At 36.2% G+C, this 7,059-nt stretch overlaps 1 long non-coding RNA gene across 1 annotated transcript; it reads left to right on the forward strand.

The window, feature by feature from the left end:
- Positions 1 to 1,213: 1,213 nt before the first annotated feature.
- LOC122453174 lies at positions 1,214 to 6,141 on the forward strand. Its single transcript, XR_006272970.1, has 3 exons — positions 1,214 to 1,329; positions 5,454 to 5,539; positions 6,129 to 6,141. It is a non-coding gene; the product is annotated as an uncharacterized LOC122453174 (long non-coding RNA).
- Positions 6,142 to 7,059: the final 918 nt, after the last annotated feature.

Here is a 7,059-nt window from a genome sequence, read left to right on the forward strand (position 1 = left end):
ATGGTGTCACAAAGAGTTGGAATTGACTGAACAATTGAACTGACTGACTAACTGATGCCTATAAGTACTATTTGTTCATTTACTCATTCATTCAGCAGACATGTATTGAGTACCCTCTTTATGTCAGCATTGTGCTAGGTTCCATCAATCCAGTAGTAAGTAAAAAGAAACATGATGTTACTCTCAGGTAGCAGTTGGTTTAACCAGGGATTGAGATATTAATAATACAATCAGACTAATGAATATGTTCTATAACTAACAGTAAGTGCTCTGAAGGAAAGGAACATGATTCACATAGTGGCATTCCTAGAGATTTCACATCTGGAGTAGATCATTTTTTAACACTTCTCTCATATGATGAAACTTTTCAATAATATGGATACTATAATTATAAAGAATTTATGTTTCAGTCATTCTTTAAGTTTAAAATAAGAAAGAAGGATATATTCTAATTTTGCAGATATTACTCAAATTCAGCACACTATTTCATGTGTGGACTAAAATCTGTTCTTTCTAGACAAAAACATTATACTATGTCATTTGTGTTTAATTTTGCCACAGTGTTTATTCTTTGGCTGTGGCATGCCTCATGAGAGACCCTAGTTCCTCCACCAGATATTGAATGTGCTGCCTCTGCTGTGAAAGCATAGAGTCTTAATCACCAGACCATCAGGGATGTCCTCGTCATGGTTTTGAAACAGAAACAAAAACGAAACTCCAAGTGGCCACACAGGGTTGTAAAACTGAAGTAACTCGAATTGTTTATTTTATTTATAATTACTGAACTATCATTGTTTGTTAGAATTTACTCTTTAAACTAAAAAAATATGTATGATAGGAGTTAAAATAAACCTTAAGTGAGATAAAATGATTGTGAATCATTATAAACTTATTCTTTCAACAAACATGTGTAGCTGAGTCCATGTTGAGGACTTACATGGGATTTAGAGTTCCCAAATTAAATTCCATGCAGAACATAATCCTTATTGAAAGATAATTTTCAAATACTAATTTGAAGTGTACATAAATATTAAAGCTCAGTAGTAGTCACATCAACTGTTGAGAACTTAGACCAACAAAAGCTTTATTCAGGAAAGACATTGTTTAGATTTGCTGGCACAAATTTCTAAGAAAAAGCAGACTTACATTTAATGTGTTTTATTACTGTTATTAAATTCTCTGCAGACAATACACCCCTTTATTGCTTGCACCCTGGAAGACTACCATCCTGTCCTTGGTACACCACAGATACAATGAGAGCATATAAATAATAAAAGGAACTGAATTGCAAAGCATGTGCCAGGCCCCTGTCTGAGCAGACATGTTCAAGTAAGTACAAAACATTCAGTGAGGGCAGTACCACAAACACGGGGGAGAGAGTAACATGAAAACAGCTTGTGGAAATATGTACATGAGATGATGTATAGCCTCATATGTCATATACAGGATTTTGATCTTTATCCTAGAAACAACTGAAAGCCTTTGAAAGTTTTATTTTTGATGGGGAGAACAGTGTGGGTGGTGAGGGGGTATCATAACCGATATGTATTTTGAAGAATTCATTCTAGCTACAGAGAACAGATTGGATAGAAATCAGTGTTAATGAAGGTCAAAGATGCTACAACACTAGTGTAAGTAGAAGATAGGATTACATTGGTGACAAAATGACTTGAAACAAGGTGGCTTATGACAAGAGGCATTTGTAGGAAGTAAGATTCACAGAATTTGTGATTCATTTTATGTATAAGTATGGGAGAAAAAGTAAAAGAGAGAGAAATATTTATTCTAAGGATAACAGATTGGCTCACACAATTATAGAGGGTAATAACTTCCAAGATCTACAGTCAACAAGCTGGAGACCCAGAACAGCCAGTAGTGTTCCAGTCCAAAGTCTGGTAGGCTTGGAACTGGGGAGGAACCAAAGGCAAGGAGAAAATTGATTTCTACCTGACTGCAGCTCACTGCAGTGAGCTGTTCAGGTAGGAGGACGTTCCTTCTCACTCACGAAAGGGTCAGTCTTCTTATTCAATTCAAGCCTTCAACTGACTGGACGGGGCTCACCCTCATTAGTGAGGACAATCTGCTTTACTGAATCTACCCATTCAAATGCCACTTGTCTAAAAACACACACATCGATTATGGTTACTGGGAGGAAGGACATTCAATGTTATGTGGCAGCCTGAATGGGGGGGCTGTCTGGGGGAGAAAGGATACATGTCTATGTATGTCTGGGTCCCTTTGCTCTTCACCTGAAACCATCACAGCACTGTTTGTTAATCAGCTACACCTCAATACAAAATAAAAAGTTAACAACAACAACACACTCTGGAGGAGGAAATAGCAACCCACTCCAGTATCCTTGCCTGGAGAATCCCATGGACAGAGGAGCCCAGCAGGCTACAGTCCATGGAGTCACAAAGAGTTAGACACAACTTACCAACTAAGCAGCAACAACTACACAGATATAGAAAACAAATCAGTGGTGATCAGAGGAGAAAAGGAAGGGTGGTGGGACAGATTAGCTGCATGGGATTAGGGATACAAACATCTATGTATAAAATAGATAAGCAACAAGTTTATATTGTATCAGATAAAGAGTTATAGCCATTATTGTGTAATAATGTTTAATGGAGTATAATCTGTAAAAATACTGAGTCACTGTGCTGTACCCCTAAAACTAGCATAAAATTGTAAAGCTACTATACTGCAATTAAATATTAAAAAAAATAAGTAAAGAATAAGCAGGTAAATTTTCTGTGGAAAACTGATAAAGACTGCATTTTCTGGATGGTACAAACCACCAGACATTTAATAAAGAGAATTTCTATGAAAATAAAAACACTCATAGATATACCTAGAATAATGTTTGATTAAACGTCTGGGCACATTGTGGCCATCAGATTGACACACAGAATGAACCATTTACATTGAACTTAAGGGTGAGGAAGATAGAGGCATTTAGAAAGATTTCTATTTCTGATTTTTAAAAAGTTGGTGTCTGGGTAACTGCATTCACTAAGCTAGGAAAAACTAGAAGAGCACCAGGTTTTAGGATGAAGATCAGAAATTTTACTCTGGACTTGCTGAATCTGAGATGGCTTAGCAGCATCTAAGTGGATATTTTAAAGGATATATAGTCTGGGACACAGAAGAAGAGCTTGGTTTAGAAAGAACGATGTGGGAATCAACAGCCCACAGATGATAATGGAAGTCATCAGCGCAGGCAGAGAAGAAACGGCTCAATATAGGAAGAGAGTCAAAGAAGAAGGCCTAAAATTAGTCCTTGTGAAATTATGATATGTAATGACTAGATCAGGAATATGCTCCTAAAAACGAAACCACACCAAACTGAACCTGGGAATAACAGCCAGAAAAGTAGTGGGTCCATCATGGAGAGGACTGTATAATGGAACCTAAGGTAGGATTGATGCGGGGTGTGAGACTGAGGTGAGGTTCACTGCATGTAGAATATGGAGAAGGGGAAAGATTAAATGATCAGTGATAACTGGATACCGTGTAGAGAAAAGCTTTTAGAAAACTTTGACTATAAACGAGACCAGAGAAACAGGGTTATGCATTATAAGCTTCTCAGCGATATAGAATTATCCTTCCTTACAAAATCCAGTGAAATCAACCATCTAATATAATCAGAGCAGCAAGATAGTTCACAAAGTGCTCCATAAATATGTGTTGAATGAATACATCCTTGAATATCTGACATCATTCCCTCTGGAAAACCATTCACAACCTCATGGCTTTGCTATATTTTTATTGGAAGTGGTAGGCTATAAAACGCACTCTATTATACATAATGAATTATAGCAAATATTTATATGTACCAAATGGATGTACCATATGATTAAACCTTTCTCATAAAACCTCCTGTGGTATCAAATACTCAAGGCAAACTACACATAAACCACAGGGTTCAGGCAGATTCTGCATATAATAGTATTCTCTTTATGAGGCCTCATGGGATAAAGGTCTCTCTTTTCTCTGTATATAGAACAGACTTGCTTTATTGTAGAGGCAATGGGAAATGCATAACTGTTTGTAGTTTCCTCTTAACTTTGGGGCAAGGAAGCTTAGGGCTAAGCTGTAGTCCATTTGTAACAATCAGAAATGGCAACCACAGAGCATGATTTTTGTCTATATATTTCACCCTGATTTCTTTTTTCTTACCTTTATTTTCTCGTCATTTCAGTTTTCTTAGTTGTTCTGAAAAATTTTGTTGTTTTATGGATTTTTGCAGTATTTCCTAATTTTTTGTACTGTAACAGGGCATAAATAATAAAGAATCAGCAGTCTGTGTAATTCAGAAGGATGAACCTGTTAAGTGTGTTGCACTGCTTTATTCTAGAACATAGCACTGGCTTCTTTTCACTCCTATAAATGGAATGTTTGGCAACATGGCACAATTCAGACCTCAAAGCTTATTGCTAGAGGTCATTTGACAGAAAGGCGGAAAGGGATTTAGACTTTAAAGATTGACTTTGCATAGGGTATGTATGCAGACTCACTCTGCTACCACATGCGTGTAGCTGTTAAATGAGTTTCTTTCAGGGACTGGAGGTGTATTTTTAACGAGAAAGAGACATTAAAGGGAATTTGGGGCCTCTTAGAATCAACAGCGTCACAGCAAGCTTTCAATTAGGGGGACATCTGTTGGGAATATGGGGAATCTCTACCCAAAGTCAGTTGCTAATGGCGTTCACTTGCAGGAGCAGTTAGATGGCCCTGTGTGCTAGGAAAGGTTGCTTATTTCCTTCGCGCTCAATCACACTGCATCAATTGGCCACCTGGGTAATGTGTTCATGCACACCTGCTGACCCACACAGCCTAACAAAACATACTGATATCAAACTCCTAAAACAGACAGAAAGCAGATCCTCCCATGGCCCAGAAGGGGAGACACGATAAGCAAAGAAGAAGACTGGAAGTACATAATGAATTGTCAGGAAATCAGCAATAACTTTGGGACTGGTTGTTAACATGTTCCACTGTTTCTTAAATAGTGGATTTAAGAGATTCTTATTTCAGAGGAAAAACAACAACAGGCATTTCACTTTCGAATCAACAGTTATTTAATCTGAATCAGACCAAGTAACAGCCTGATCTATAGAGATGAGACTAAGTAGCATTGAACATACCTATAATTTTGGGGTATTACTTTTTATCTGTTTTGAAGATGTGTTGTAGATCTTCCTTTTCTGAATTATAAAACATACTTTCCCCAAAACATTCAATTTTGTTTAATTAGATACTGACTGTTGGGAAGGAATATTACGTATCTCATACATTTTAAAGGTATCAAACAAAGGATAGTTTATAACACAATACTCTAAATCAAACTTTTTCTATTTGATGGATTGCATTACTATGGCCACTTGCACTGTCATTTTTCTGTCTAATATAAGTCATATTCCTTGTAATTTTCTTTTTTTTATAACCAGGACTGGCCTGTTGTAAAACCTCGGAACAACTAAGAAGTTCAACTCCAAGCTATAGTACATCCTAAGAAGCATAAGGCTTGTTTCTGGTGATTTCCAAACATACAGATACATGCAATTACTTTTTATCACTTTATTGTGGATCTTCTCTATAAAACTAAAAGCCTCATTAATGAACTTACTAAATTCTGTTGGTAAAGCTTCATTCATCAAATTATTATTTATTTCTCCAGTTTACTTTGCCTGTTTAGATATAAACTTGCTGTTTTCAAGTGTTCATTCTGGCAAACTGGCTTAAGTAAACAATCTGACTAATGAGGGCACTATGTATACTGAGAATACTCTGTGTCATGTATAAATATTTAATGTTTCCCAACTTTTCCATGTACAGATGTTCATCAGGTATATCCACATTTATAGCATTTTATAATCACTAAAGTATATGTATGTACACACAATATTGTGTACATCTATGTATACACCATGTTATAAAATATTAAATGTTAATATTTAATAATTACTAATATATATATATTTGTATGTAAAATGTGAATAAAACAATATGTTCCCATATTTCAAATATATTTGAAATGTGGATAAACATCAAAAATATCTGATTAGGTCATATTTTATAGTTGAATCAAAATGATTAACAGCCAAACCAAACCTTTTCCCTAGGCACTTATATGCAACTGATGCTCCAAAGAAAGGAAACTAAAACAAGCTACAACAGAGCCTGTAATTCCCAACAAGCTTCTCTGTTTTCTGATGGAAATAATCAGTAAGTAGATCTCCAAGGCACCTATTAATCTCTGTCAATTTTGACTAAATGGAGGTTCTGATTGGCTGCTCAGGAATGGCCAGCTGCTAAAGGAAACTAGTGAAGCTGTGGCAACAAAATCCTTTTTGCCTTCACTGAAATAAGTACTAGGGAAAGGTACAAAACATCTTTAAATGAAAGAGATGGGCGATAATATTCTTCAGATAATATTTCTGAAGAAATAAAATGTATAGATCTGCTAGCGATAATATTATTTTATGAGCACCAGGAACACTTATTTATTGCTGCATCTTAGAACAACAGAAAAGAAATGACAGTTAATACATGTAATGAAACATTATCTTGCATCACAATACATAGCTTCTTCTGGTGCTCAACAGCCTAGATCATATTTACATATGCATGTTTCTACTTAAATATCTGTATAATGTTGGTCTTAGCAGATGGATTTTGAAAATGTTTGTATCTATGTTGAAAGCCAGAATACAAATATCAGCTAAAGGTAGCATAATTTTGATTGTGGCTTTAATGTTTTCCTATAGCTAGTTGACAATGTTAAAGTCTTTTCACACTTATCTATCTAGCTAACTAGTTACTAAGTTTTACATTCCACTTACCACACATGTGGCTAAATTACTTGCTAAGTTTAGTACCAGGATTCCCTAGTGGCTCAGTGGTAAAGAACCCACCTGACAATGAGGGGACCTGGGGGTTCGATTCCCGGCTCCGGAAGATCCCCTGGAGAAGGAAATGGCAAGCCATTCCAGTATTCTTCCTTGGGAAAGCTCGTGGTCAGAGGAGCCTGGCAGGCTAAGTCCATGTGGTCAC

The sequence above is a fragment of the Cervus canadensis genome, chromosome 14 (genome assembly GCF_019320065.1).
Source record: "Cervus canadensis isolate Bull #8, Minnesota chromosome 14, ASM1932006v1, whole genome shotgun sequence".
Lineage (NCBI taxonomy): Eukaryota > Metazoa > Chordata > Mammalia > Artiodactyla > Cervidae > Cervus > Cervus canadensis.